The 21,627-nt window shown below is 50.2% G+C and overlaps 1 protein-coding gene across 3 annotated transcripts in view; it reads right to left on the bottom strand.

The window, feature by feature from the left end:
- Positions 1-20,257, bottom strand: part of PXYLP1 (2-phosphoxylose phosphatase 1) — a 71,209-nt gene extending 50,952 nt beyond the window's left edge. The window contains exon 1 of one of the 3 annotated variants that reach the window (XM_084751760.1): positions 19,727-20,257. The gene's annotated coding sequence lies outside the window, so the exon portion shown is untranslated. Of the gene's footprint in view, positions 1-7,989; positions 8,226-19,726 lie in introns of those variants that run through there. The other 2 variants (XM_084751759.1, XM_084751761.1) reach the window with 2 other exon arrangements.
- Positions 20,258-21,627: the final 1,370 nt, after the last annotated feature.

The following is a 21,627-nucleotide window of genomic DNA, read 5'->3' as shown; positions in this document are numbered from 1 at the left end:
ATCCCAGAACCCATCAGGTTTCCAGGACCAAGCTATACAGGAACCAGCAACTTCACTTTTCACTTAGGCAAACCTTAACATTTGCACACCTTGACATGAATATGAAAATTCCCAGAAAACGGGTGAAACATCCAGAAAAAGAAAAAAAAAAAAAGCCTGGCAGGCTACAAATCCTAGGTGAGCTGTCATTTCCACTGTGGAGGGGGAAGGGCCTCTCAGAGCTTACTCACACATGTTAGGCCTTCTCTAGTAACTGTGAATGCTTAACAAAGCCAGTGATAACAGGAAAGCACTATTGTTAAGTCAAAAAGGAAGACTATAAAGGCAAGCTACAGTGCCACGTGTCCAGTTTGATCTTAATAACATTATAAAGATAAAAGACTAGCTAGGCACGGTACCTCACACCTGTATCTCAGCACTCAGGGAGGCAGAAGCACCCTGGTCCTCAAAGTGAGTCCAGTTAAGCCAAGGCTACACAGAGAAACCCTGTCTCAAAAAAAAAAAAAAAAAAAAAAAAGAGGAGGAAGAAAGGAGGAAGAAAGACCATACTACAAAGGCTGGGCAGAATGAAGGGTTTGTTTGTTTGTTTGTTTGTTTAAGGCAAAGATGCAAAGATGAGAGTTTTTATTTGTATACTGTATACAACTCAGAACCTAGAAATAAATGTGTGTGCATGGTGTGTGTGTTTGTGGTGTGGTGTGTGTGTAGTGTGTGTGTGTGTATGTGTGTGTGTGTGTGTGTGTGTGTGTGTATTTAAGATGGATTTTATATAATTGCTGTGAGGAATGGTCTTTTTCCATCAAAAGAAGTTAGTCTGACAAGGGCTTGTGTGCCCTGAACCTTCCCATTCCCCTCCACACCCATCAGCCGATCGTCTCAGGTTGTGAACTCAAACTCCCACCGATGGGACGAGACACAAGTCACCATCTACACTAGGGATAGAAGGCAGGGGTCGCTGGGCGGTGGTGGCGCACACCTTTAATCTCAGCACTTGGGAGGCAGAGGCAAATGGATCTCTGTGAGTTTGAGGCCAGCCTGGTCTACAGTGTGAGTTCCAGGACACCCAAGCTGTTCGCAGGGAAAGCCTGTCTCAAAAACAAACAAATAAATAAACAGGGGTCATCTTGGCCATCCATTATCACTAGTCCGTAGCATTTGGGTTCTGGGGTACTCTTTTTTCCAAGAAGAAACTGTGGGCTTTTCACAGTGGTTAAGAACACTGGCTCTTGCAGAGGCTCAAGGTTCAATTCCCAGCACCCACATGGCAACTAAAAACTGTCTATGACTCCAGTCCCTGAGGACCCAACACCCTCTTCTGGTCTCCAAAGACACTGTATGCATAAAGTGCACATACAATAAAGGTAAGAAAAACATCCATCTGTATAAAATAAGAGTACATTTTTTAAAAACCGCTTTGCTGAGTTATTCTGCTTTGTATGTTCCTTCATGCAATACCAAAATTATTCCTGTCTAATAAAATGAGGCTTCATCTTAGATTTCAAACCCTCTGGCAGAGTGTTCGGATGCCCAGCCTTGGGATAAATGTGCCCCACACTGTGTTCCAATTGGTCCAAGGCTCTTAGATGAACTTTGGATCATCAGTACTGACCCCAGAATGCAAAGTTTCTCAGCAATGCAGGGAGGGCCCAGGGGACACCTCAATGGCCAGGTAACCCCCATACACAAGACAGAGCCAAGAAACACCAAGAAGAGCTAGGCAGTGGTGGTGCCCACCTTTAATCCCAGCACTCGGGAGGTAGAGGCAGGCGGATCTCTGTGAGTTCGAGACCAGTTCTATGAGTCCAGGGACGGCCAAGGATACACAGAGAAACCCTGTCTTGAAAAACCAAAAATAAATAAATGAAAGAAAGAAAGAAAGAAAAAGAAACACCAAGAAGAGCAAAACCCTCCTTGGTGATGAGATCATCCTGGAGCTCGGATGAGACAGCGAATGAGATATGCTCCTGATGGAAAGTGAATATGGAGCCCTGATCCACAGCTGCCCAGTGTCCTTGGTGACCTCTGGTAACCCCATTGCTCACAACACCTAACACAGAACACCGCCTCATGAGAGAGGCTGTCGGAGGCTAAGAAAGCACTGGAAACCGGGGTGCAAGAAACTTCCATTAGGGTGAGGCTCTGCGAGGTGAACTCTCAGGAAACCAGGATAGGAAATCATTGAGGTAAAAAAGGGCTCTAGGAAAACATGCTCCCCCAGACAGTAGCCAGAACCAACTCCTCTAGTGGAAGGACAGACTCTCCAACCCCGTTCAATATTCTTCTCCCTAACCCTACTAAGGAGTACTGGGCACCGTAAAAGAGACCTCAATAAGGCTACTTACATATTATATCAGGAGTAGCTATTTCTAACAAGTTGGGTTTTAAACTCTAGCCAACATAGTGGATCACAGACCTATCTAACCTCAGCCCATACCATCCTTGGGGCAGGGCAAAGAACAGCACCAAGGTCATTTTCTTTTTCCCAGAGCAACAGCGCCACCTCTGGGCACTGGGGACACCTTCCACTCAGTTCTCTTCTTTTCATGGGTGACTCCCTTCTGAGCAACAGCTTGTCTCTAGGAACTCAGGGGAAGTCATCAAATGGAATCCAGATGGCATTGCCTGGCGTCTGCAGTTGTAATTTGTGGTAAGACATACGGACGCCCTTTGCCTGGGTTGTGAGGTGGTTTGTATAAGAAATGCCCGCCTAGGCTGGGGTTATCTGAACACCTGGTCCCAGGTGTCGGCGCTGTTTAGGAAGCGTTAGGAGGTGCCGGCTTCCGGAGGAAGTGGGTCACAGGGGGAGGGTTTTCAGAGAATAGAGCAGCGCCCGCCCTCCTGTAAGTTCTGCTGCCTTGTGCCCCTACTGTGATGCTTCTGGAACCATAACCCCAAGTAAACCCTCCTTCCTATAGACTGATTTTAATCGTGATTTTTTTTTTCTTTCTTCGAAACAGGGTTTCTCTGTGTAACAGCTCTGGCTGTCCTGGACTCACTTTGTAGCCCAGGCTGGCCTGGAACTCACAGAGATCCACCTGCCTCTGCCTCCCAAGTGCTGGGATTAAAGGCTTGCGCCACCACGCCTGGCTCTTTTTTTTTTTTAAATCACAACAGAAAAGTAACTAATACATAGTTAAGACTATGGAATTTCTTCCTGTTTCTTTGCTTTTGGGGGGAGCCTACATACACAGGCCACTGTATGGTTTCCTCCTTGTATCCATGGTACCCCAAATCAGGGATCCTTTTTTTTTTCCTAAAGAAAAGGAGGTGACTACCCATATTTAATCTGTGATATGCGTGTATCCCCACAGGGACTTGTGCCATGAGGGATAGGCTCCTTTTAATATGGATCTGAGGTCTCCACAAGCAAAGCTGCCATCTTGGCCAGCGAGGTCTTCATAAGGCCAACTGTGCCTGCTTACGAGACATCAGCACAGTTGGCCTTGTAAATTATTGATAAAGATTATGATACCTGATTTTTTTTTTCAGAATGGAAAAAAAAAACCTAGAAAGTTTGAAGTAAGCTACAAAGGTCTGAGCAAGTGACATGAAGGTGTGTAAAATGTGAAACTTCATCTACGGTATTAAAATGTCTACGGTCAAAGTTCAACACACTGCAGTCAAAACCCTGCTTAAATTGTATGTCTAATCGATGTTTACTTAAAAATGTTTGTTTTTAACCCCAGCTTATCTAAGTATCACACAGTAGTTAAAAGCACCAAGTTGGTTTAGGTTGACCTTCTGGGTCATCAGCAGTAACCATGTGTGGTTGTCTGAATAAGAGTGGCCCCCAGAGGCTCACATATTTGAATGCTTAGACATGAGGAGGTGACACCTGAGAAAAACTAGGTGTGACCTTGTTGAAGGAAGTCTATCGCTGGGCGCAGGCTTTGAGGTTTTAAAAGTCCAAGCCAGGGTAAATTTTGGATAGAAGGTTTTTGTGGGTGGGTTACCCTGCCTACAAGGTGTGCAGGGATAAAGATGGAGCAGAGACTGAGGGAAGGCCAAACAATGACTAGCCCAGCTTGAGGCCCACCCGATGGGAGAGAGCCAACCCCTGACACTATTAACAGAAGCTCTGCTATGCTTGCCGACAGGAGACTAGCCTAACTATCCTCTGAGAGGCTCCACCCAGCAGCGGATCAACACAGATGCAGAGACCCACAGCCAAACATTCAGAAGAGCTCAGAGAGTCTTGTGGAAGAGTTGGGGGAAGGATAGAGGGACCCAGAGCAGACAAGAACTCCACAAGAAGACCAACAGAGTCAACTGAGGACCACAGAGACTGAAGCACCAACCAAAGAGCATGCAGAGACTAGACCTAGGTCCCGTCCACATACGTAGCTGATGGGCAGCTTGGTCTTCATACGGGTCCCTATCTACTAGAGTGGGGGTTGTCTCTGACATGGACTCTGTTGCCTGCTTTTGGATCATATTTCCCCTAGCTGGGCTGCCTTGTCTGTCCTTGGTGGAAAAGGAGGCACTCAGTCCTGATGGGACTTGATGTGCAGGGGTGGGTTGGTGCGGGTGGGGGGATGGGGGGGGACCTCCCCTTTTCTCAGGAGAAGGGAAGGAGGGAAGGGAGAAGAGGGTGAAAGATTGGAGGCTGTGATAGGGATGTAAAGTGAATGAATAAACAAACAAGGAGCCCAAGCCAGGCCCACTGTCTCCTGCTCTCCCTGTGGATCTGGATGTAAAACAGTCAGCTCCTTCTCCAGTGCCATTTCTGCCTGCATGCCCAGGCTCCTCACCATGATGATAACAGACTAACTCTCTGAAACTGTAAGCGAGCCCCAATGAAATGTTTTCCTTTAACAGAGATGGCTTGGCCAAGTGTCTCTTTACAGCAACAGAGCACTGACTGAGATACCATACTTGGAGGCCTATACTGATGTGGTCGGAGGAATTGGAAGGGGAGAACAGTTTCCTCTCATCCTCCAATGCCAACTAGGTCCCAGGGGACTGTGGGACATCTCTAAAGTGTCCTGTATCCCGTGCGTAGTCACTTGTCCTCTTGTTCAAATAGGCCATGAAGAGCCCACCTGGTAAACTGTAACCACGTCCAGTCTATAAAGTCAAGGGTCGACTCAGAGGAAAAATCTCCTTCCTTCAAGTGAAGCTTTGATCAAGCAAAGTCTTTCTCCTGTATTGTACTTAATACAGGAGGGCTGGAGGGGCTGGAGGCGCCTCTCAAAGAGCCTCAGCTGGACTTGATCGTTAAAAGGGGGTTGTGGGGGGTGATTAATTTTGGCCACCTGAGTGTTAATAAACACTCAGCAAGAAAGTATAACCAAAGACTAAAATGGTTGGTCCATCTCCTCCACACTCCAAGGGATCACACTCCTCACAAGTTAGGCTTAAATCCACACGGGATGCTGGCTCAACTATTCCTCGCTTATCTTCTTGATAAGAAAAAACGCTGGAGTGCAGACCTCAGCTGTCCACAGCCAGGAGGGACGGGCCCACTATTGTTTAGCCTAAGAACTGAATGAGAGCTGAGTCTTTTCCCTCCCTATCTGGAGGCCATTTAGGAGGGGGCTTGTGCTGATGCTAGCCACTCCAACCACGGGGCCCAAAGGCAGGCCCTGGGTCCCCCACTCTGGAGACTGGCCCCGGAAGCCAAAGCAGGGTGAAAGAAGAGGGACTGGTCAAGAGATGGATGCTCCTGTAAGCCCATCAAGAGAATTTGGTTTGGAAAACAAAAAACAAACAAAAAGGGCATGGTGACTGGCTCACGCCTTTAACCCCAGCACTCGGGAGGCAGAAGCAGGTGGATTCCTGTGAGTTCGAGGCCAGCTTGGTCTACAAAGCAAATCCAAGACAGCCAAGGCTACACAGAGAAACCCTGTCTCAAAAAAAAAACCAAAAAAGAGAATTTGATTTGGACTTAAAAAAAATATATGTGTGTGTGTGTGTGTGTGTGTGTGTGTGTGTGTGTGTGTGTGTGTGTGTGTTATGGCTTCTCCTAGCTCCCCACTGCCTAACTTGTAAGGCTAATAACCTTTGGCTTCACATCTCTTTCCAGGCACCAGTCAAGGACTTCCTTTCCTACCTACACCTGGCTGTTATACAAATGAGAGGCCCATGCACTTTGGGGACCCTTTAGATGAGCCACTAGGGGGGACTCTGACTGCCATGGAGGGCACCACCGTTCAGTCGGAAGATCCATTCACCACCTATTTTCTCTCCTGCCTAAAAGCCAACACTGTTCCTTGGGGGCCTCCTGGGACCCTCTTCCTGGTCACAGGTCAGAGATGCCAACAGTATTTTGTGAGCTCTGGTCTCTCAGCTGCCCCCTCAGCAATTCCTGGGTCACCTCTTCATAGGGGAGACCAGAAGAACAGCAGTAGGGGGCCCACTCAGAGAGGACTCCTCGTCAGAAAAGCAGGCTCTCTGGCCAGAGTGAAAAATCTAACATTCCAGTTGGGCCAGGTCAGTTGCCCAGTCAAAGGAGCACCCATAGGGAGGTAGGAATCTCTTAAGCCAAGCTTAAGTCTTCACTTATCATAACAGCAATTTATTATTACCAGAGACCTCATGAAGTCAGCATATGCCAGCCAAGTTTGGAGGGAAAATACATACATACATACATACATACATACATACATACATACATACATATTCAAAAAGAGGAGGGAACTGTGAAAATTGTTTATTTCTTTTCTATTAGAGTTGGTCAGCCTGACCAGGACACCATTTTTCTGTACTTCCTGTTAGCTAATCATGACAGATTGTGACGGTGACTTCCCACCAGTGTGCTTGGACACAGTCACCACCTGTATTAGGGAATAAGACAGCGGCCCTCTTGGCATGCTACTAGCAGGGTTTAGGTCCTCCCACGTCCTTTTTGTTCCTTTAGCTTTGTCCCTTTGTGCCACATCCTGGTTCTTTTCCTACACTACTTTAAAAGTAACAGTTTGGAAAATAAAAACCCTGAGAAAGAGAAGTGTCCTAACTGTTCTGAGCGGTTGTCCCTATGACCACAGGCAGTCTCCATCTTCCTCGACAACACACTGCAAATGGGGCTCCTGCTTCAGACTCCTGAAGAAGATGGCGGCAACCTTAGAGAGCACGCTCCTCTCGCCTGCTCCAGTTCCTCTCTTCCTCTCTCTCATTGGTTTTCAAATTTGTGGTCCATCTGCCTCAGCCTCCCAAGTGCTGGGATTACAGGCATATATTACCGTGCTTAGCTTCCAATCAAAATAACAACAACAACAATAATGTATTGCTTTTAAAACTCAAGAGGGAAATGCTGCAGGACTTAAAATATTTTTCAAACAATCCAGTTAAGCAAGATCGCGATGGCAGGTACAGCATAAATTATAAACAGACCCATGGTCTAGAAACAGTATCCCCCTTTCAACACTGAAGGCTGCAAAGGCCTAAGTGTGATGCGTACAACAACAGAGCTGCTGCGACTTACACGGAGCACTCCAACCCTGGCACAAGCCAGGATCTCAGGAGCACAAGGTAAAATGCAAAATACAGTGTACAGACTAAGGCTACAGAGGCCTAGGGGCAGTGGGTGGAGTGTACTGTGGACCACAGAGGCCTAGAGGTGGGAAGTGGGGGACACTGTGACCTACGGAGGTGGGGAGTGGGCAGCACTGTGACCTACAGGGACCAAGGAGCAGGAAGTAGGGAGCATCATAAGCCAGGATGCTGACAGAGGCAGGGACTGCGTGAGACCCAGCGGGGGGGGGGGGGCAGAGGTGGGGGGAGCAGGACAGGAGTGCCTTCCACGGGACATTGGCAGGGACAGTGGTTCTGAGGGGTCTGAAGTTCGCCCCTTTGCTCTTGATGACAAGCTTTAAGCGGGGGCTCATCGGGGAACAGGGGGAGAGGACAACTGGGCCCAGACTAGACTCCCACAAGAGTAGGGAGCCACTGAACATCGGAGCACACCCTCGACAGGATGGAAGTGCATCTATGGGAAGCCACACCAAAGCTGAGCTGCTGAGGGACACACTAGAAGGAAGTAGCACTTACAGGGCATTCTCCAGCCTTCTGGACCCTCTGTCTTCCAAGTAGCCTGAGATGCAGGGACAGGGGTCCCCGAGCCACAGCTCCGGGCTTTGACTGCTCCACTTCACCCAGCTGTGCCTCTGTGTGCTGCAGCAGGCTCCCCTGACAGCGGAGGTCTCACTTAGTCATACAATACCCACTCACTGAGCGGCCGTGCCATGCCCAGCAAACTTGGGGAAATGGAGCCTGGTGGGCGAAATCAGCTCAAATCCCTGCCCTGGCGCTCCTGTTCTTTGGAATGAGCATCATCTGCCTCTTAGGACTGGGGGGCGGGGCGGGGGATGGTGATGACTGCCTTTTCCTTGTTATCATCACAGTCTCCGAAGCACATGGACCACTGGCCTGAGACTCCATCTATGGAGTCACATCAACCTCCCTTGAGGCAAAGGGAAAGAAAGAGCTGTTCACTCAGCCCTGTGAGGGTGGCTCTTTCTGCCCCACACCCACCAAGTCCACAGCAATAAACAAAGCTGGGAGAAAGAATGAAGGAAAACTCCCTTGGGGCCATTCATCACAATGAGGGCAGCTGACAGCTTTCAGTTCAGCCCTCAGCTCCCTAAGGAGAAGCAGCCCGCTGACTGCGTGAGGGCTGATCCTCCTCAGGCTGAGCCTGAACACACACCTGACCAGGTTCTCACATGTGGGTGATGGAAGCACCCCTCAAAGGATGCTGGGTAGCAGCTAATTTCTCACACCAAGCCAGCATGAAGCCCATGGCGAGGGAAGGGGTCTGGAGTTAGTGTGCGGGGATGAGTGGGAAGACTCAGTAGACACTAACCGCAACCAGATCACCGAGTAAATGGCATGGAGCGCTGGTAGGCATCCAAAGCAAAAGCGAAAGTATAAGCTAGCTTTAGAACGTCACCCCCAGAGCGCCAAGAAAGCCCTGCGTCAAAACTCTCCCTGCTTAAGTGTCTCCATAGGTGATGACAGCTCCGGCTTTCCTCACCAACTTCTCCCTGGGGCTCTGGTGCCAGACTCTATTTTTACAACCTGAGCAATGCCTGGGCAAAGGACCAGCTGAGGGTTGGCGACAGAGGGATGGGGCATGAGAGGTGACAGCACAGGCGACGAAGCCATCCTCCTCGGCTTCCCACAGTCAACTCGTGAGGGCAGAGTTAAAGCAGTAGCCACGCCCTGCTCCAACTCTGACCCAGCACTCTGCAGCCCCAGCACTTCACAGCCAGGCAGGCCCTGAGTGCCACTGAGGCCCGGCTGGCCCTCGGCTGTCTTCTGCAATGCCTCTCGCCACCTCAGGTGCTGAAGCCCGCCAAGGCCCAGCCAGTGAATGGCCCCGCTGCCCCACCCCTTGGCACACTGGACTACAAGAACCTCAGGCAACCTTTTTCATAAATTAGTGTCTGGGTCCATGTCACTGTCTTGGCCATGGCATCATCTTCTTGACTTGCTTTAGTCCCAATCATCCTTAAACTGAGCGTAGATATAGATGTCACCTTCCTCAGATGGATGCCCTGAGTCCAAGGCTGGGTGATAGTCTTCAGCGCTGGGCAATCTCGGCGCCCGACAACATTAACGGCTCAGGTCAGTTTCCTCCCTGGCCTCTTCCAAACTGCAGTAGCCAACAGGTGTGGGGTTTGAGTGGGGGAGGGGGGACAGGGGGGGGGAGAGGAAGGGCACTAGAAAGAGCACTGCAGCTAGAAAAGCACCTGCCACAGTAACCTACAACAAACTGAAGAAGAAAGCATCTGGTCCGCCAGTGATGTCTCACCAATGTTTTGTTTTCTGACAAACACGAGCAGGCACACTTCTCAAGAGGTAAGAGGGGGAATCGAAGGTTGCTGTGTCGAGCTATGGGCAAAGAGTAGGCTTTGGGAGACGGGAACATTTGAAATGCTGGGTGGGCTCCAGGACAAGGAGCATTCCCAGGGGCCCTTGGTCTTGGGGAACTTCAGGTCACTTCCCCTGGGATAAACTCCAACTCCTGAGATGAATCACCCAGGAGCTCTACTCCACCAGGCTGAGGAGAGCATGGCATGAGCCAACGAAGGAAGACCTTTCATCCTCCTACTGAGTCATGTGCTAATTCCAAACGGAGGCAGAGAAGCAGCGATCTAAAACAGAGGCATCTCAGAGATGGAGAGATGCCTCAGAGGTTAAGAGCGCTGGCTGCTCTACCAGAGGACCAGGGTTCAACACCCGGCAACCACGTGGCAACTCACAACTGTCTATAACTCCTGTTCCAGGGGATCCGACTTCCTCATACAGGCAGACAACACTGAACAATAGCAATGCACATAAAATAAGAAAGAAATTACTAGAACAGATATCTCCTGAGACGGACACCACTTTCAGCTGGAGCCTTCCTAGTACCTTTCCCTCTATGGAACAGCACCCCAAGTGCCCCTTAATATTCATGCCTTCTTCCTTGCTAACAGAGTACCAACTTTGGAGAAGAAAGTATAGCAAAGACGGTGGCTAGTCATCAATCCATCTCCTCTTCCTCCTAGGCTTGCGACAGGCCATTTTCCGGCCTTCTCTTCCCTGCAGAAAGTGTTCCAGATCTGAGGCTGCACCCTGACTAGTGGATGCTACAGGCAGCAGTTCACCTCAAGCTTAGCAACACTGCCCCCCCTCACCCCCATGCTCCTACCTCTCTCCCACTGATTGGTACAAGTGAGGATGGCTGCCTACATGTGCCACCCCCACCATCAGGAACAGTCAGTGTTGGACTCATACGTACAGAAAGTATATTGCTACCACCCTGTAGCCATGAAAGTTTTCTGATCTGCGTTAGCATCTGATCGGTGTCCCCTGAAAACGTCCGCATGGCCCCTTTCAACTGGCAGAAACTGTGTGATAAGTTTCTGGCCATCAAGTGTAAGGAAATTCTGCTGGGGGACTTCAGAAAAAAAACAAACAAACATACCTGCTTACCCGATAAACGTTACCAAATGTGGCTGGTAACTTTTCTGAACGCTTGTATTTTTCTAAAATATACTTACCCTTCTACAGTACCCATCCACACTATGAGCCCATTATCCGTTTCCTTGCCAGCTGTACCCCCAAGCCTGAGGGTCTTGGATCTGAATAAGCAGCAGTGCTTGGCAGATGTGCAAGGAAAAAAAAGGGGGGGGGAGGGACACAGGGTTCCAGGAAGGATGCTGCCGATGAAGAAGCACCAGTCCCATAACCAAGAATAAACTGAAGGACAAGGGAGGGACATGAGAAGTGTCACAACAGCTACTGAAGACAACAGCCTTCTTTTACCTTCAGACACTTTGCTACACAATGCCATACACTAAGGCCACTTAGGCAGAATCCAGCAAGTAGCACAGTCAAGGACACTCATGAACGCATGCTTTGCACACTCATCACCTATTCACACAGAGCGGACTGATGATCCCTACTTCACGCCAGTCTGTGTTAAGAGAGAAAGCTTCTGAGACGTGCTGGGTGCAACATCTGGCACCCCTCCCCCCCTGCCCACCCTCCCCCCCCCCCCCCCCCCGTGCCCCAGACACGATGGGGAAGCAGACACCTGAGCAGTCACTTTGCTTCCCATGACGGACAGATACTGAGAGGACACACCATGTCAAATAGGGCTGCAAGCACCTGCTAGTAGACCAGGACCAAGGTAAGACATGCTCAACTCCTTTCTGGTGCAGTGAGCCAAAGTTAACTGTTCTCAAGCTGAGAGTAAGTAAGAAGAACGCGCCGTCATTAGCTGAGCCGACTGCAATTACCCACTGTACGCAGAGTCGTTAAATACCATCAATTAATGCAGCCGCTTCAGGATAATCATCGGTCATTAGATCAAAAAATGCACAAGAGGAGAAAATCAAAACTCAGATGCTGTGAACTCAGAAACGCTCGAGACGATGGGGGTGGGCCGGGCTCCGTCTGCCTGCTGGTTGGTAGTCAGCTTCTAAAATATACTTTCTCTACAAGTCAGTAATTTTTCACCTTGGAGACGAAGCCAAAAAAACATGTAGGCCATGACCTTCAATCATTAATGTCCAGGCTTTGATTTTTTTTTTTTTCAGGTCTGAGTTCCATTAAGAACTGGGGCAGAGACAGACAGGTTGGCGGCAGAAGAGGATCAGGCTGGGAGATCAAGAAAAAAAACCCAGAGAAGTCAGAGCTCCAAGCCAGAGAAGCTGCCCCCTTTTAACTCAATTCTCTGGACATGAATGAAATCATTTGCCATTTCTGCTGTCTAAGTACGAGGCAGGATTTTTTTTTTAAAAGACAAAACCTCATTCATTTCAAATTTAAGCAGTTTAAAAATGAATAGAGATGACCAGGCTGCTAAGAGTCATGGACACCAGTTTCCCAGCATAAAAGGTAGGCCACCCCACACCCGGAACAGTCTAGGAAGCGCTGGGTTTCTTAGAATCCGTCACAGAAGTTTCCCAGGGCACAGCCCATGATTTCAGGTCCTGCGTCAGCTCGGCCAAGGCTCAGGGCAGACAGGCCAAGCTGCAGGATGGACCAGTTGGTTGGTAGACCTGAACCTATCAACACAGTCTCTCAGGTTAAGAAGGCTTGGCTATGGCAGATAGGAGAGACCTGGTGATCTGACTCCTTGCCTCTTGGCTGGTCCACTACCTGTCTCCAGCGACTGCAGCCGCTAGCTACTCACTCTGAGTGAGAACTGGGTCTCCAAAGGTCTGAATGGATTCTGGGACAATTGAAGAGCCAGCCTGAAACAGAAGCAGGGGTAGCATTCTGTCAACAGGGAGTAAGAATAATTCTGGAAAGCCGGGCATGGTGGCACACTCCTATAATCCCAGCACTCGGGTAGGCAGGGGCAGGGGGAAATCTCTCTGAGTTCAAGGCCAGCCTGTTCTACAAAGTGAGCCCAGGATAGCCAGGTTACACAGAGAAACCCTGTCTTGAAAAAACAGAAAGGAAAAAAAAAAAAAGAATAATTCTGGAAATGCTAGCAGGTGAGGTGAGCAAACACTGGGCTTATGGTGCCTTGTCTTCTCACTAACAACACATATCCAAGAATGAGTTAAAATATTAACCACAGGCCTGGGTCAGACACAGAGCGATGAACCTGAGCTTTAGTTTACTTAAATAGCTGGCAAGGTCGTTACATGACACCAACGTAGGCCAGCTGAATACCACCAGCCTTTTCCACTTCCATCCTGATCGCTCGGCCGCTCACAGCCATGACAGGTGGCCATGAGCCAAGAGAGAGGTCCAGATGGTTCTGCACGGCTTGAAGCCTTTGTTCCATTAGGACATACATGTCTATGATCCTATAGCTACCCTCTTGGACAAGGGATGGTGGAAGAATGCTTGCCTAGCATGCACGAGGACCCAGTACAATCCCCAGCACCCACCTGAGTATTTTAAAGGCTATTTCTTTCTTTCTTTCTTCTTTCTTTTTTCTAAGGCTATTTCTAAATCTATCAACTCAACATCTATCAGCTCACATCTAAAACAACGGATGAACAGGAACAGCAGTTGATATTTGTTCATTACGTACCAGGCACCGGTTCTAAGCCCTTGGCATATAAACTTATTAAGGATGCATGATACATAAAATGGGCACTGTCAGCACCCCCATTTTATGAGTAAGAAAACCGAGGCACAGAAGTTAAGGAACTTGCCCAAGGATACAAGGCTAATGGGGGCACATGCCAAATCCAAAGCCACTCTTGCCTGGGAGCCTTCTCCACTCCTATCCACTGCACTGTGCTCAATTCCACAACCGAAGCCAGGTCCTCAAGGAGAAGAACGCCATCAGCAGAGAATCTGACAGCCGCACACCCGGGCGATCTCTTCCCGGAAGTTATCTGAACACAGGCGGTGTTGTTTGGCTTGCAGGGTCCCTTAAGGAAAGCCAAGACCCACTCACGCTGCTAAGAGGCCACCTGCAATCTCCAAATGGCTGTGTAATCACATCTGATTATCCAGCAACTGTTGCGGGATTATCCAAATCAATTCTCTGCTCGAGGGAGCGGAATTCTAATAGAAGACTTTATTCGTTAGCTTTCTTTAAGCTACGGCTCCCGTAGCTTAGGCAGCACTCCCCACACCTGCCATCCTCCCACGTCAGCCACCCAGGTGCTGGGTTTACAGGTATTTGCCGCCGCACTCAGTTCTAAGGGAAGCCTCTCACACACCCTGAAGATCCACTCCTCCTATATTTATTACTTTCCTTGCTATGGCCAAACACCCGACAAGAAGCGGTTAAGGGAAGGGTTTATTTGGGCTTACTGGTCCAGCGGATGCCGTCCATCGTGGGAGAGACCATGTGGCAGCAGGAGGCAGCTGGCCACCCTGCACCCACAGTCCAAAGCAGAGAGCTGTGAGCATCAGCCCAGGACCTCAGTCCACACAACCGTGCTGCTCATGGTTAGAATGGGCCTTCCCATCTCAATTAGGATCATCTAGATAATCACACAGTGGCATACCCAGAGGCTTGTCTCTTAGTTGCTTCTAGACCCTGCTAACCTGACAATCAAAACTATCATACCCCATTGCAATAGAGATCACTGACGTTCTGGATGGTTCTGATAAGATCATGGACATACAAAGTGAGGCCTTTCTGTATGGTACTAAAACTTCTGTACTTACCCAAATGTCTAATTTTTTAAAAAGATTTATTTATTTTTATTTTATGTGTATGGATGTTTTGTCTGAGGGTATATCTGTGGACCACGTGTGTGCAATGCCTAGAGAGGCCAGGGGAAGTGACAGATGGCTGTGAGACATGTGGTTGCTGGGAACTGAACTCAGGTCCTCAGGAAGAGCAACCAGCGCTCCTAACCACTGAGCCATCTCTCCAGCCATTGTCTATATTTTTAAGGAAATTCAAATGTGTTATCTCCCTACATTTTAGTAGTATCTTTTTAAGGCATATGAGTTTACTTCTAAGCTTTTAAATAATTCTGCTACAAGTTCAATTGCTTTAGTGCGACCCAACTTTCTGACTTTAGAAGTGAAGACTTAACAATATTTCTCTTTTATCTTCAGATTCTCCTGTGTTTGCAAATAATAAAATTAGCAGGAGATTAATTTATTTTATAGCTAAATGCTCAAAATAGTATTATTTTATCCCTAAAGGTTAGTATTGGATCCAAGAATGAGACCAGTTTAAGAGATCAAACTGCAGTTTGTTAGTTGGAAAGATAGGTCTCTAAAAAGCAAAGGGGCTAAAATAAACAGGATTCAAACTATTTGTCAACTCCGTGTAAATGATAATCTTCCTCAAAAGCAAAGATGAAAAGGAGGGGGAAGGGGGGGTTAAAACCAAGCATAAGAATTCTAATCTTAGTCTGCTTTTTTTGTTTGTTTGGGTTGTTGTTGTTGTTTGCTTGCTTGTTTATTTTATTTATTTTGGCTTTTCAATACAGGGTTTCTCTGTGTTGGCTCTTTGTAGACCAGGCTGGCCTCGAACTCACAGAGATCCACCTGCCTCTGCCTCCCAGAGTGCTGGGATTATAGGCATGTGCCACCATGCCTGGCTCTTAGTCTTTTTTTTTTTAAAGGTCTGGTTTCCATGCTATTGGCTATGGCTCTCCCTGAGGAAGTTGGCTACACATAGTGATGCACAGGATGGCAAGGAGATTTAAAAAAAAAGAGAGAGAGAGAGATGCCTTGCAAACAAAAACAGTGCCTGAAAGTATTAAACGAATTTGTAAGTTCCTATGGTTCCCTACTATCTGGAGGGAGCAGAGGGAAGAATGGGAGACTATCCAAGTCCTAAAAATCCAGAAGCGGGCGGGGGTGGGGGGTGGGGGTGGAATTCTGCCCAGGAACTGTCTGTGCTCTACTTTAGGGGTACTCCTAGTTACCGTTACCTTATCTGAGTTTCCCAAGCTCTCCTCGACTCGGCGCTCCCCACACAATGTCGGTGCCACCAACATACAACGAGTAAAGGGATGGAGGAATGAAGCCATGGGTGAAATGCTTGGGTACAGGATGTCCTAGCCAAACGGCTGGCTCTTTGCTGCAGGAATAACGAATCACAGCACTGTGCTCATTCAAGCTTTTGTTTTGTTGACCTTTCGTCGTTAAGCTCTTCCATACTCCCTTCATAGGAGATTGGCCTTTGGCCAAAGTCAGTGGCTTCCCCACCCGAAATGGGAGAGAGAAGCCTGCTGGTTCTAAGGGATGAAGAAACACAAGGATGCATTCTGACTGCATGGTTGGGGGGGGGGGGTAGGGTTGGAGGGGGGAGGGGCGGGGCGGGTGCCTCTCGTCTTCCGGACCCAGAGCAGACCCTGCAGTGCACCCTGGGTTCACAACAGGCGCCCCCTGGAGGCTGATTTGAGGTAGTTCCGGGCTGACTGGCACCACCGGGCCGTGTTCTATTTGCAAGGCTGCAAGGCAGGTCCAAAATGAGTACCTAAGAGGCTGCCTCTCTCCTCCTACTAGAAGGCTAGTCTCTTCTTCACTCCCTGAGCACAGGCTCACAGTGCTCTCCTAAACAGCCCCCACAGCATCTCTAAGTGAGGTGGCTCCCCGAGGCCAGACCTCAGATCAACCTGGCCCAGTGAACCAGATTCCCCAGGGCACGCTCCTGACACACGCTTACAGCGGCAAAGAGTGTCTTCCCGTCTGGCCATGTCCATTTCGTAGATAGCTTCCCAGGTCTTTTAAGAAACAGAATAGCAAGTCCAGCAGACTTTTCCTCAGATCACTGTGAGCTCTTCCCCTCCCCTAACCCCCCAGTGCAGTGATTTTGCTGCTAGCAGTACTCCCTACCTCAGAATGAGGGCACATTTCTTACCAGAGTCCTGTCTGGGACAGGTGTGGGAGCTGAAATCTCTCTTCTGGATCGTCAGGACCCCACTGTTCTCCTATCTTGTCTCCTGCGCCCCTCCATATAGCAGCATCTCTCTTTTTCTCTCCCCCTCCCTTTCTCACCCACAAACTGCAGGCATTAATTAAACCTCTTCTAGAAAACAGGTTTTTACCAGCTGCAGGAATTCTGGGTAAGAGCCAAACCTGAAGGCAGAAACAGTCTGGGTGAGAAAGATAAGCTAACGGCGACCATGGCAGTACTCTGAATTCTACGTGTCCCCCAGATTCCCAAGCAGGGTGGACAGAGGCCCCGCAGCCTGGACCCTCGGTGTGCTCTTCCTCAAATTGGCCACTCACATGAACAGAAGATCTGGACTCACCCTAGGACAAAGCTGCCCCTGCCAGCACAAAGCACATCCCCAACGCTGAAGTCCCTACCTCCAACAGAACAGTAAAGCACACCGACAGAATCGCGCCACTTCTAGGCTGTCCCCAGGAACCAGACCTGGAGGAACAGCACCCACGTCGTAGAACATCACAAGCGTGCGGTGGCAGGTGGGGCCCTGCAAGTGACTCCATCTCCTAGCAGCCTCCTCCGTCAGCAGGAGGAGTTTGGGGATGTCCAGGAAGCCAGGGCCACCAGGTGTGGTTGGTACAAGTCTTTGATCCCAGCACTTGGGATGCAGAGACAGAGGAATCTCTGTGAGTTCCAGGCCAGCCAGAATAAACAAATAAATAAAATAAAGGGGGGAGAGAGAGAGAAAGGAAGGGAGGGAGGGAGGGAGGGAGGGAGAGGGAGGGAAGGAAGGAAGGAAGGAAGGAAGGAAGGAAGGAAGGAAGAAAAGTATGAAGAAGCTAAGGCCACAGCCCAGGGCCTGCAGGGTCTTGGTGGACTTACCTCACCTCTCAGCACGCAGCCTTGGGGCCTCCCCAGAACACCCATCACCCTCCCACTGCCATTTCCGGGATGAAGAGAACTATTTCCTTCCTAAATAGTCTGGAGTTTCCACTGAGGGACCGGTCCAGCTATCATAGCCCTGATGGAATTTTTTATTCCCTCACTGGCCCTTCACACCCCCTGTCCCACCAACAGACAGTGAGTCTTTCTCCAGTTAAGAGAGATTTTAACATTTATGTACATACATATGCAAATCTGTTGAAATGAGAGATATTTTTGAAAACACTCCAGCACAGTGGAGGGCATGGGTTGTGGACTCAAGACTGATGAAAGAAGGGATCTTTATTTTTTTTTTTCCCCATTAAACAAACACTATGTAACAGGCAGGGGCACCTGACCAGGTCCTAAGGTCACAAAGATAGGTCTATCCCAGTCCTGCAGCTACTCCTGGCCAGAGGACAGCAGCCTGTGAGGACAAGGAGATTCACACAGGAAGTTGTGAGCACTCAGAAAGGCCCCCATTGAGCCCCATGATGTCTTTGGCTAGTCCCTTATCTATGCAATGGGAAATAAAAAAATATTGAACTAATTACTACCAGAGCCATCAAAGAAAACCCAGAGATACAGATAGAGCAGTTGCACAGCTCTGAGTGCCCCGGGTGGTCCTCCCTGCCACTGGTACCCACTTGCAGCCTCCCAAGGTGTCTGTGAGGATGGACTGGCCAGGAGCCAAGCCCAAAAGAGAAATACCCTTTACATGGTCTTTCTATGACTAGGCAATTAATTTAATCTAAGATTTAATGAAAGACCCAGAAGAGAAGGGGTGAATGCACACACTGGCTTTCAGGCTGTCGCCATGCCATCTTCACTCCTCTCTGGGGACCGGGAGGCTTTCCAAGCCATCTGCTTTAAATCTCCTTCCCACAAATGTCCCAACGGGGCACCAACACCTCTGAGGAAGGGGCTGCTGCCAAACCCGACAGACCAACAGTTCCAGAGGGTAGGCTGGGCTCAGCGCTGTCTATTTTACAGTCGGGGTCCACCCTGGGGGCCTGCTGCAGAGAGCAACAAATGTCCCTAAGTAGTGGGACTCTCACCCCCACACTTCCCTACCCACACTACAGCTGATCAAATTATTAACTGGTTTTACCTGTTGAATGTTTAGAAAGCATTCTTGCCTTTCCACAAAGACAATGGCTCACCCAAGAGGGGACAGTCAGCCGCCCCCCCCCGCCCCCCCTCAGTGCTTCCCTGAGCCGAGGTGAGTGAGAGTGGAGATATGGCTCCATCCCTAATCATTTCCTATCCACAGGTATTACTGAAAGCCAGCTGCAGCCACAAAGAAAACCTGCTCCATATTTGCGTGTGACAAAGGCGGCTTCTTTTTAGAAATCGCAGCCTGTCCAAGTTCACCCAGGAAAGGCAAGCAACGAAGTAACCACACTGTCCTAAAGCAGAGCATTGAGCAAGCTTAACCTGCACGCGTGTAGTGGCCCTCTTCTGGGCCCAGGGTTCTGGCAAGCCGGTAGCTGTAAAGAACCAGCCCAACCCTCCCCTCGCAGGGCAGGCCTTGAAGTTTCAGCCACCTTTTACCTGGACACAGCAGGTTCGGGACAGCCGGGGTAAGGGGACCCCGGAGCTCAGATTCCCGCTGCAATCGCGCGGGGGGCAGAATGGGAGCTCGCTGTGGTGGCGTCGGGGACCACAGGAGCAAAGCTGGGTGGGAGAGGGAGGCGGCAGGCACCCGGGAAGAAGTAGGCGTGGGAGGGCTTGCAAGAGAAAAGGGGGTGTGCAAACAGGCTTCTAGGGCACAGGACGGTGAAAGGGGACGCGTGTCGAAGGACGGGCACCCCCGGCGCCGGGAGGGGTGTGGAGAAGGGTGGAAACTGGGGAACGCGTAGATAAGAGAAAGAGCTTAGTGGCGGGAGGGGGGTCACACCCTCTGTTTGGAAGCCCGCCCCTACCTCCTGTCCCCAGCATCACCGACACCCCTCCGGGGTTGCCACCCGAGACCCTAAACACAGATCCACCCAGCCTAAAGCCTGAAAACCGCTCGGGCCCGGCGCGCGCTGCACTCACCCCCTAAGGTCCCGGCCTCCGTGGCTGCGAGTACGGCTCTCCACCAGCAGCCAGCTCCTCCTGGCGGGAGTGCAGGCGGCGGAGGCGCGCGCAGGCCGCCGGGCTCGGGGTTCCGCAGCGCCCCCTGCCGGGCCCTCCGGAGCCCCTGCCCGGCCCGAAGCGCTTGGTGCGCCCTGGAGCTCCTCCCCGCAAGCTGCCAGTTGTGCGGGACTAGCAAGCTGCGGCGACCCACTCCTAGGGTCTTGGAAGTGGACACACTCTCGAGTGTCCAAACAGCCCTCCCGACAAGCTCGGTCCCGCAGCTCGGGGCGTGGGAAGCACGGCACAGGGCCGGTGCTCCTCCTCACGCCGGACCGGAGAGGGTGCCAGGGCCCCGGACATAGCCCTAGACCCGCCCTGTCCCTGGCAGTGGGTGCTCTGGGACTGCGTGCCTGACCCCACGCCGCCGATCTAGTAGAGGACGCGGGTCCCCGGGTGCCGCATGAACTCCAAACTGTCAAGATCTTAGCCACCGTGCCACCTCCAGCCACGCGCCTATCCCACTCTTCTCTTCCGGCGCGGGGCCACATCCGGCCTGTTGTCTACTAGAGACCTCACTGTAGTTTTGTCCCTAAAGGCCTGTAGGCACTCTTGAGAGGTCGGGGCCTGTGCAATCCCTGGGGCACTGTGTACTGCACGCCCCGGGGCCTGCCGCTAAAGATCTGATCGGCTCTAGTTCTGTAATGCTGTTAAGAATCTGAAGGCACACCGTTGTCTTATTTGATCTGGTGTTTGTGGGTCTTTTTTTTTTTTTTTTTTTTTTTTTTTTTTTTTTGCAAATGTTGGAATAGAGGGATCTCCCCAAAGGCAATTGTGAGGCTTTTGTTGTAAGTTTCAGGTCTACTGTGACACCCCTGTGTGGCTCTCTCAACTGACCCCTGGACAAAACAGGTGTAATAAGCCACTGTTTCCTGCCTGTGAGGTTCCGAGGGAGCACATCCCTTGACTTTCCCGAACTCATTCGATTAACAGCTAAATCCAAGCACTATATCTTACCCATGTCTCTGCCTACCTCTGGATCAGCACGTCTCCCCAGATTCAACTTCCCTGGTCTCAATCCCATTTACCCCTGTGGTCCAGCCATGGTCCAGCCATCTGGAATGCCCTCTTCATCCGAAGCCTTGATGGGCAGCTGGCACTTGCCTCGGGACACTGGCTACTAGCTAATGCTATCCCAGACTCAACACCCCCTTCAGCCTGCTTCAGCCTTGAGTACTGTTGACGGTCTTCTCCAATACATGAGCGTGGAATCTCACTCCCTCCGCCTCTTCCCCCTTAAACTCCTACCTGCGCTGGCCCTCAAGGACCCAACAGTCCAGGCGGGCGTCCTACCCACCATGTTCTCTGCCTTCTCTCCACAGACGCTGGACAGTTCTGCACTAATTCCAAGTTCCACTCCTTCCCAAGTCACACAGGATGCGAATGACAGATCGCGCACTAGCTCAAACAGAGACAATGTAAAGAAAAAGACCAAATGAACAAACAGAAACAAAAAGCGCTTATGGCACATCGGCTTCAGGTCTGAAACTAGACCCCAGACTCTCAGCTTTGCTTTCTCTCGAGTCTACTATCCTTTCAGGACCACCAGAGGCTCCAGCCGAATAAGGCTGGGAGCTCTGCCTCTAGCACAAAACCGCACTTGTGCTGTCTCTGTGTCTCTGTCTCTCTCTGTCTGTCTGTCTGTCTCTCTCTCTCTCTCTCTGTCCCTCCCTCCGGCTCCCTCCCTCCCTCCCTCCCCTCTCTCTGTCTCTCTCTTCTCTCTCTCTCTCTCTCTCTCTCTCTCTCTCTCTCTCTCTCTCTGCAAGCCTCAGGACTGGGCTCTCACCATTCCTGTGTCACAACCACTGTAACCCACAGGGGTC

This window comes from Acomys minous (genome assembly GCF_964271855.1).
Source record: "Acomys minous genome assembly, chromosome: 13".
Lineage (NCBI taxonomy): Eukaryota > Metazoa > Chordata > Mammalia > Rodentia > Muridae > Acomys > Acomys minous.
Note: the sequence above shows the minus strand (reverse complement) of the source record. Positions and strands in the feature narration are given on the sequence as shown.